General features: G+C 43.7%; 1 pseudogene; it reads right to left on the bottom strand.

Moving 5' to 3' along the window:
• Positions 1 to 5,582, bottom strand: part of LOC115020317 (NACHT, LRR and PYD domains-containing protein 12-like) — a 55,185-nt pseudogene extending 49,603 nt beyond the window's left edge.
• Positions 5,583 to 10,399: the final 4,817 nt, after the last annotated feature.

Genomic DNA, 10,399 nt, shown 5'->3' with positions numbered 1-10,399 from the left:
GAGTCGCCCGCAGAGCTTGTTCTAAAAATAGCACTAGTCATCATGAAACACCGTGGTGGACCCCGGTGGTCAGGGAAGCCGTCCGACAGAAGAAAGGGTCCTTCCGGGTTATGTTATCCGGGAGGACTCCGGAAACAGTTGCAGGGACTCGAAGGGCGGCAAAGCAGCGTGTGTGGGAGAAGTTCGGAGAAGCTATGGAGAAGGACTTTCTCTAACAGGAGGAGACTCTCCCTCCGACAGAGAACACAGAGACACTGCTCCAGACCAGGACCAGAGCCCAAACCCAGGATGAAGAGGTTCAGTGAAGGTGGTGCTGAAGGTGCGGAGGTGGATCAGTGTGTCAGAGGAGACTCTGTAGAAGGACAGAGAGCCAGCAGGACAATCCACATACACTGCTACTCTACCAGAGGGGTGGGAGGAGGAGGAGGAGGAGGAGGAGGAGGAGGAGGTGATGGATGTTTCTCTCTTATTGTGACTGACAGAGTAACGACCATCAGAGCAGCTCAGACTCCAGGACTGATCATTGTCTCCAAACATACAGTCTTCTCTGTCTCCTATCCGTCTGATTCCTCTGTAACTCACCGATATATAAACACTTCTTCTCCACTCGACCTCCCAGTAACATCGACCAGTCAGAGCGTTTCTACACGGCAGCTGAGGCCAGGAGTCAAATCTGTCTGGATGATCAGGATATGGCTGCTCGTCTCTCACACGTGTCACCTTCCTGTTGTTGTCAGACAGTTTGAGCTCTCTGTTCACGGTGTTTGTGTCGAGTGTGAGTTCACAGGAGTCTGGTGAGAGAAGAAGACAGAACACAGCTGCAGTTATTAATCTATCATCTGTTCATTGATTGACACTTTGATGATGATGTCACAGTTTGAAGATGGTGGGATGTGTGCTGCTTTGTTTTCATCAATCAAATTAAAGACACACTTACACTTCCTCAGACCTGGTCTCAACCATCGGACTCCAGCAGGCTCCACCCTGAGAGGAGGGGGGGGACATTACATTACATCGCTCTCACACACACAGCTTTGCTATTCTCTACATGTACTTACATCTCCACATGCAGCACTTATTAATAACCAGCTGATATTGCTTTAGGTCAGTGGAGCTTCTTCTTATTGGCTGATGACTACAGCTCATTATCTTCACTTATTATTCATCATAAAATAATATCTAAGAATGTTTCAGTGTTCAGTAACTCCATGATGGGACCAATGTTCACACACTATCTCCTAGCAACAGTCAGAGACTGTTTGTATCACCTGTAATCTGTAGATGAAAATATAAATGAATGACGTTTATTTATAAAACACATTTCATGCACTGAATGAGGAACAAAGTGTTTTACAATTCAGAAACACAAACACCTAAAACAAGTTTCACAACCATCCACATCCACAAGAGGAAGGGAGAAAAGGAAACAAGTATTAAAAGACTAAAAAACAGACAGCTGCCGGTTATAAGCAATATTAAAAGATGCATTTTGAGTTGCCATTTAAAACTGTCCACTGAGTCATTAATCTGATGTTTAAAGCAGCTAAAAGAAGCTTCTCTAGAAGGTTCTGTGGTGACTCTGAGAAGAGTTGAAAGAGCAGCTGTGGAGGATCTGAGGGTTCGAGGAGGATCATAAAACCATTCTGAGAGATAAAAGGGGGCGAAGCCATTTAGTGGCTTAAAAACTGAGAGAAGGACTTTAAAGCTGTTTCTAAAACATACAGGGAGCCAGGTTGTGTAAAACAAGAGTTATATGATCTATCTATGAAACCATAACAGCATTCAGAATGGTCCTCCAGTATAAAGAGCCTTACAGTATTCAAGACGACTAGAAATAAAAGCATGAACAAGCTTTGCTGCCTCTTGTGGATCAGGAGAGGTTTCCCCTTCACGATGTTGTTCAGATGATAAAAAGCAGTTTAGGTCAACAAATCAAAATAAGATTTAAAATGTAGGTCAGAATCTAAAATGACTCTTTGTTTACAAGCTCTTGATTAAATACAGAGTGGCTTCAGTACCCTTACATGTGTTGTGTTGACAATAACATTTGGCTTGTTTATTTTCTTACAGTGTGCATTTTAGGAACTTTTTGAAGACTATTTTATACATAAACAGTATATACATGTACATAATCTCCATACCTGACAGTTTCCAGTCTCCTGTGTGGATCATCCAGTCCAGCAGACAGCAGCACCACTCCTGAGTTTCCTGGATGATTGTAGCTCAGGTCCAGCGCTCTCAGGTGGGAGGGGTTGGAGCTCAGAGCTGAGTCTAGAGAAGCACAGCCTTTCTCTGTGACCTGACAGCCTGCAAACACACACAATACACATGTCACATAATCTGAGGGGACGCTGAGGACTGGAAGGACACTGCAGTACTGCGATACCATCGGCTGCTGTGGGGTTACATTAACGTTATAACAATAAAATGTCACAACCAAACACCCAAACACCCACTATTGTCCATCAACAATCTGACACAATCATTAGAAGCTCAACTGCTTTGAATAATATAAGTAGAGAAAATTCTATGCAGGTAACAGGTTTATTCATTACTGTGGTTAAGGATTTAAGTGTTCATCAGTTTAACACGCTGATGAATCCTGACCTGAGAGTTTCCAGTGTACAGTGTGGACTCTCCAGTCCAGCTGACAGCAGCTTCACTCCTGAATCCTCCAGGTTGTTACTCAGGTCCAGCTCTCTCAGACTAGTGGACTGGGAGCTGAGAACTGAGGACAGAGCTTCACAGCTTCTCTCTGAGAGGTTACAGCCATTTAGTCTGAAGAGACGATAATCTAGATAAAAACAATAAGTCAGTTGAAAGCATAGAGTATTTAAGTTATGATATGTATTTATCCAACTATCCCTGCACCTACAGAGCTTTGTTGGAGGCTTTGACCACTGGCAGCAGTCTCAGAAGAGCCTCCTCTGAAGCAGAGTATTTCTTCAGGTCAAACACATCCAGATCTTTTCCTGATGACAGTAAGATGAAGACCAGCGCTGACCACTGAGCAGGAGACAGTTTATCTGTGAAGAGACTTCCTGATTTCAGGTGCTGTTGGATCTCCTCCACTAGAGAACGATCATTCAGTTCATTCAGACAGTAGAACAGGTTGATGCTTCTCTCTGGAGACAGATCCTTCTCCATCTTCTTCTTGATGTACTGGACTGTTTCCTGATTGGTCTGAGAGCTACTTCCTGTCTGTGTCAGCAGACCTCGTAGGAGAGTCTGGTTAGCCTGCAGTGAAAGACCCAGCAGGAAGCAGAGGAACAAGTCCAGGTGTCCGTTTGGACTCTGTAAGGCCTTGTACACAGCACTCCGGTAGAGATGTGTTAGTTTAGGTTTGTCTCTGAAGACTTTAGGCAGCCGGGAGGTTGTTTGTTCTTCTGACAGCAGGTCGACACCAGAGGTGATGAAGGTCAGATGGACATGAAGAGCAGCCAGAAACTCCTGAACGCTCAGATGGATGAAGCAGAACACCTTGTCCTCGTACAGTCCTCTCTCCTCTCTAAAGACCTGTGTGAACACTCCTGAGTACACTGAGGTTGCTCTGATATCGATGCCACACTCTGTCAGGTCGGATTCATAGAAGATCAGGTTGCCTTTCTGCAGCTGCTCAAAAGCCAGTTTTCCCAGAGACTTGATCATCTTCCTGCTCTTTTTGTTCCAGTGTGGATCTGTCTCAGCTCCTCCATCATACTTCACGTTCTTCACTTTGGACTGAACCACCAGGAAGTGGATATACATCTCAGTCAGGGTCTTGGGCAGCTCTCCTCCCTCTCTGCTTTTCAACACATCCTCCAGAACTGTAGCGGTGATCCAGCGGAAGACTGGAATTTGGCACATGATTTGGAGGCTTCGTGATGTCTTGATGTGGGAGATGATTGTGCCGGCCTGCTCCTCATCTCCTCATCTCTTCTTGAAGTATTCCTCCTTCTGTGGGTCAGTGAACCCTCTGACCTCTGTCACCCTGTCCACACACTCAGGAGGGATCTGATTGGCTGCTGCAGGTCGTGTGGTTATCCAGAGGCGAGCAGAGGGAAGCAGTTTCCCCCTGATGAGGTTTGTCAGCAGCACATCCACTGAGGTGGACTCTGACACTCATCCAGACCGTCAAAGATGAACACAACCGGGAACTGTTCAAACCTGCAGATTCCTGCTTCTTTGGTTTCAGTAAAGAAGTGATGAACAAGCTCCACCAAGCTGAATCTTTTCTCTTTCAGCACATTCAGCTCTCTGAAGGTGAAGGGAAATGTGAACTGTATGTCCTGGTTGGCTTTGTCTTCAGCCAGTCCAGAGTGAACTTCTGTGTTAAGACTGTTTTCCCAATGCCAGCCACTCCCTTTGTCATCACTGCTCTGATTGGTTCATCTCTTCCAGGTGAGGCTTTAAAGATGTCTTCTTGTCTGATTGTTGCCTCTGGTCTGTCTGGTCTCCTGGCTGCTGTTTCAATCTGTCTGACCTCATGTTCATCATTGACCTCTGCAGCCCCCCCCTCTGTGATGTAGAGCTCTGTGTAGATCTGGTTCAGGAGGGTTGGGTTTCCTGCTTTAGCAATGCCCTCAAACACACACTGGAACTTCTCCTTCAGGTTAGACTTGAGTTTACGCTGACAAACTGCAGCAGGAAGTCCTAAATGAACACACAACCAAGACAACGTGATCTCACAGAACTACATAAAATGACCACAACCTCTTCACTCCGTATTACTCAGTGGTGGCCTATAATGTGTTAGAATGACGTGTTGTCACCATGGAAACTATTCATGGTTCAGGCAACAAAACCACTTGGTTGGGTTTAGGAAGGAAAGACTTAACTTTTGGATGTAATCTAAAATAAATCCTTGTTAAGTTTGTTTTTATTAAAACATATATTTCTTTGGTGCCTGGGAACTTGTGTTTCCACCATGACAAAGGATCCTAAAGGACTTTCCATGGACATGGTTTCTGTGGTACCACGAGCGCGTTCATTTCATGTATTCATGTCTGATCAGGCTGAACAATCAAGATAAATAAGTCAAAGAATGAGTATCTGAACATATTGTTGGTCCATCTCTTGAGACAATAGTAAACGTCCCATTTATCCAGCATGTTCAATCTTTATAGAAATCCTCTTACTGCTCTGCAGACAGTCAGCCAGCTGCTCCTGCTTCATGCTCCTCAGGAAGTGCAGTGTGATGTTCAGAAATGCCTCTCTGCTTCTCCTCTGCTCTTCATCCTCACCGTCCAGCACCTCCTCATCATCCCTCTGACTCTCTAAGCATTCTGGGTAATCTGAACTCAGGACCTTCTGGATCTTCTTCAGCTCGTTCTTCACAAAAGTGACGATGTTCTCCTCCAGCAGCTGGAACAGAATATTATATGAACGACACAATCAAAGTAAAATCATGGAACCAAACATCAGATCCATGTTGGACAGACGGACAATACACTGGTCTAAAAGTGCAGCATGGAGATGATTGTGGACAGAACAGATATTAAAGTGGTTGTTGTTCATGTACACACCATCAATATGGAGTCCAGGTGTGTTTGATGCTGCTGGGCAGACAGACCACTGGGAACCTCTGAGCTCTGCTGGTCCATTCTGTGGAGGAATCATGGAGAATTAACACACACACACACACACACACACACACACCTGCAACAGTTACAGATGTTGTTTGTCATGATTGATCCGACTGAAAACCAGATGCAAACAACTCTGTAAATGATGGACGACCAGTTTGTATCTGAGTCACAGGAAGCCCATCGGTGTCATCGTTTCATGTACTTACACTGGGTCATAAGAAGGGCGTCCATCTTTGAAGTCAATTATCTGACCCTTAGACCGGTCGCTTTTCAGGGACACACAGCTGGGTACAGGGGACTTTTCTCTCTGCTGCTTTGAACTGACAGAAACACTGACGTCTCTGCTTTCACTGCTTTTTATTTGGAAGTGAAAGTTATTTTATTGCAATTAAAACACGTCTTTAATGGCAAAGAAGACTCGGAGTCTTTATTCAAAACGTCTGTTAGAGCATCACTTTTTACTGAAACTGCTCCAGAACTATAAAAGATGTCCGAACACAGAGTAATACTTTGGAAGCTTTAAGATTTAGCAGAGTCTGTAGGCCAACATATGAGCAGCTGTCTTTATATTCAAGTTGACTTTAAACTTGTTGAATCATTCCTCTCATAGACTTCCATCATAAAATCATGATTTTTAGAAATGAATATAAGATCCCTGGAATATTGTTGAAAACTACACGCACACATCTACTGAATGAGCAGTTTCATGTTTGATGTTTGCAGCTCAAAGTGTGTTAAACTAGTTAGATGATGAAAAACTCAATGTTGGAGCAGAAGAAGCTCTTCACACTGAAGGATTTCTGCTCTTTCCTCACTTATAAAGAAACTGAGACACAACATGAACTCCATCCTACAGGTGCTGTACACCTCCCTGACCACCAGGGGGAGCTCTGCTGTACACCTCCCTGACCACCAAGGGGAGCTATGTTGTACACCTCCCTGGCCACCAGGGGGAGCTCTGCTGTACACCTCCCTGACCACCAGGGGGAGCTATGCTGTACACCTCCCTGGCCACCAGGGAGAGCTCTGCTGTACACCTCCCTGACCACCAGGGGGAGCTATGCTGTACACCTCCCTGACCACCAGGGGGAGCGCTGCTGTACACCTCCCTGACCACCAGGGGGAGCTCTGTTGTACACCTCCCTGACCACCAGGGGGAGCTATGCTGTACACCTCCCTGACCACCAGGGGGAGCTCTGCTGTACACCTCCCTGACCACCAGGGGGAGCTCTGTTGTACACCTCCCTGACCACCAGGGGGAAATCAAAAGAGCCATTTTGCCTCTCCCACCAAATAAAATGTGTCTGGAGTCGCAACACATATTTCATAACACAGCTTAAGTTTTATATATAGTTAAACTATATTTGTTGCATTTATGAAATTACAGAAAGACAAAGGAAAGCAAGGAGGCAGAGGCAGGAGAACAAGCAAACCACAAACATGGGCATATATATATATATATATATATATATATATATATATATATATATATATATATATATATATCCCTCAATTTCCCAAAGAGCATTCTTATATAGCCTTAACAGTTAGGCTGTACCAAACCCAGGGGTGTTAACTGTTCTGTGAGGCAAATCGAGAAATAATAAACATGAACTCTAAATATTCAACATAAATTCACAAATATAAACGATAATTATTATGTAAAAAAAAAAATACGGCTACAAAATGTACCCCCCCCTCCACACACTTCATCCGGCTCTGTGGAACCCTCCCGGAACAATAACAATGTGTTGTTTCCACAGGGACTCTTTTAGCCGCGGATCTTGGGAGTTGGAGACAGGAGAGAACAGGTAAACACATGAATACATGCGTCTGTGCATCATATGAACAACAAGTATGAGCTACACAAACGGAGACTGAGACCAGACGGCTACTGGGATCACCTTCGTTACATATTGTTATTTTTAATTGTTATTAGGACAACACCAAACTCTTTTGAAGAGGAGGAAAACATACACTGACACTTTGAAATAAATTAAACACAGAACTGCAGCCCATTTGAGTCCTCCCCATATTTGTTGAATCAAATAAAGATGAATATAATATAAAAACACACAAACCAATACAAAATATAATAGAACAATTAAATGAACAGAAAAAGTAGTCCACTTTAGTAGAAATAAAACATATAGCTGATATATATAATAAAAAATAAAAAATAGGCCAGTTTTATTTAATTATGTCCGTTTCAGTGTGTTTTCATCTCGCTGTCATCCTCAGCACGCACCATCAACCGTCGCGCGGTTATAGTGTTCTCACTGTTCAATGTGATGTGTGTTGCTGAACATCACTGCAGATCTTCTCCATGTCAGGGCTGTAAGGGGTGACTGATCTTCAAACAGGACTGCAGGCTGTCATCATCAAGTGACCTGCAGAAGAGTTTCTGTGTCACCCACGAGGGATCTACACGTCATCTACACGGACAGACCACGTCCGTGGCATCCATTCCAACACCTGGGGTTTTGTGGCCTTAGAGCAGGGGTGGGGAACTTCCGGCCTCCGGTCGTATAAGGCCCTCGAGGTCATTCGTAAAACGCACGCAAATTAAATCCACTAGCAAAAAAAACTAGACGCCAATATTTTAAATGGGGGACTGACTGTTTTTCCTGGCCAAGGTCAGGGTCCTTGAACACAACACGTGGTCACGTCATGTCAGAAAACTTCAATTTTAAACAAGACTGTCGCTGACGTCAGTGAACGCAGCGTGGCGAGTGTAAAACAGAAAGCTGGATGTAGAATGTCACTTTCCAGGAGAAATAATCTCGAGCGTCATTACTGCACGAGACATGCCGAACTGCACGAGCTGAGCGGACGAGTGTTTGGATAAAGTTAACGCTCTTCGGCGGAGTTCGGCCCAACAAGCAGCTCTCTGCAGAGCGGAACATACAAACATGGAGAGATGGAGAGGTAGACCCCCCCACCAAGAACAGACTGTTCCACCACTGCTGTGCAGTTATCACTGCCATGTGCAATACTCACTTTATTTATATCACTTGGTACTTATATTATGTTTTATTCTATTTAATTATTGTGTACTGCCTTTTTACTTCATGTTCTTCTGCTGTGACGAGATAAATGTCCCCGCTGTGGGACTAATAAAGGATTTATAATAAAACAGAAGATACAGGATAAAAAAGTTGCTTTTTTGCACATCATGAAAGTGAAATGAATTTTGCAAAGGTTATGAGTTCAATACATGAAAAAGGTTCCCCCCCCTGCCTTAGGGGCTCAATGTGTTTTTTGACCTTAATATCAATTATCATTGTGTTTCCCATTTTGCTCACACGGCCCGGCAGGAATAATACTCACTGTTCTGACTATCGTTTTCTGTTGTGTAATTCCCTGCGCCCGTGGCTTGATCACACGTGCCATAGATGGGGCGGTTACACACACCTTTGTAAAACATGCCACTGATGCTGAAAACATGACTCCACACCAACCAGACTCACCTGAGTCTGATTCTGACGTCTCATTTGACACATGCGAGGACAACTTTGTTTAGATAACCTAAATGAACTATGATGTAATAACCTCCCCGCTTGCTTTTTGAAATCTCAGACACACTTCTGAACAAAAACAGCCACTTGCACACACACACACTTTCTTTCCATCCAGCCCATGATGACCACGTGTAGATGTTTGTGAAGTTCTAGCGTTGATGTTCTAACGCCTGTGATGAACTTGTACATATATATTCTTGTTGTTTGATCAATAGAATGATCAAAAGGGAGGAATGTAATGGAACATTTCATACGTCCATGTTAAATTCTTATTGTTTAATACTTGGTGAAATGAACTTCTGTCTTTCCCCACTATTTCCTTGTAACTTTATTTCTTCCCACCATCTTCTCACCCCCCCCCCCCCCCCCCCCCCTCTCTACTCCTTGTTTTATTTTGTCTTTCTAACACCTGCAACTGTGGGAACTCTCCACAGCTCTTCTCTACTCCCTTTCTTTGTGGGCCAACTATGGCAATCTCCCCCCCCTTCTCCTTTCTGTCTTTAAAATACATGAACACACTTTGTTCTGGTTCTTCCTCACGCAGACTGCTGCACTCTGTAGGATTGATGATCCTTCTGTACAGAATAAATACTCAAAAGACAACTTAACTTCTCAAGAATCGTCATTTCAGTATTATAGACTCCACTGGTCATTTGTTTAAGGATTGATTAAAACTTCCACGACAGTCCAAACTGCAGTCCAGTGTCAGAATGTAACGGCTGCATGTGTTTTAGAGATGTATAGGTTTAATGTGAGTCAATGTTCAAGTGAAAGCAGAGACAGTACGTCAGCTGAGGGTGAACAAGGTCTATCTGCACTTTGACGAGTTTTGAGAAAAACACATTTGAAAGTTCAGCAGTTCATAACGTGGACACTATAAAACCAGTTCCAACCCATGTTGACACGTCACATGCTGCACACTAGGTAGTGAAGTTAACACTGTTTGGGCCAATTCAGTGCATTATGGGTAGAAACTAAACTCATTGTGCAGATAGACCTTTGTGGTTCTATTGTTGGAACACCAGAGTCCCAAGTCTCTCTGACATTCCCCCCCCCCCCCCGAAGATTTAACCCTCAACTGTATTTTATGCAACTTAGCTTCATTTTAAGCTCTAGATGTTTACACAAGTTCCACGTGGCAGGAAACTTAAAAGTGGAAATTATATTTGCTAATAAATCTGAATTTGTAAGACTTTTTATTAAACTACTAATGATCTTAACTTGAACTACTGATGATCTTAACTTGAACTACTGATGATCTTAACTTGAACTACTGATGATCTTAACTTGAACTACTGATGATCTTAACTT

Source organism: Cottoperca gobio, chromosome 15 (genome assembly GCF_900634415.1).
Source record: "Cottoperca gobio chromosome 15, fCotGob3.1, whole genome shotgun sequence".
In the NCBI taxonomy this organism is placed as follows: domain Eukaryota; kingdom Metazoa; phylum Chordata; class Actinopteri; order Perciformes; family Bovichtidae; genus Cottoperca; species Cottoperca gobio.
Note: the sequence above shows the minus strand (reverse complement) of the source record. Positions and strands in the feature narration are given on the sequence as shown.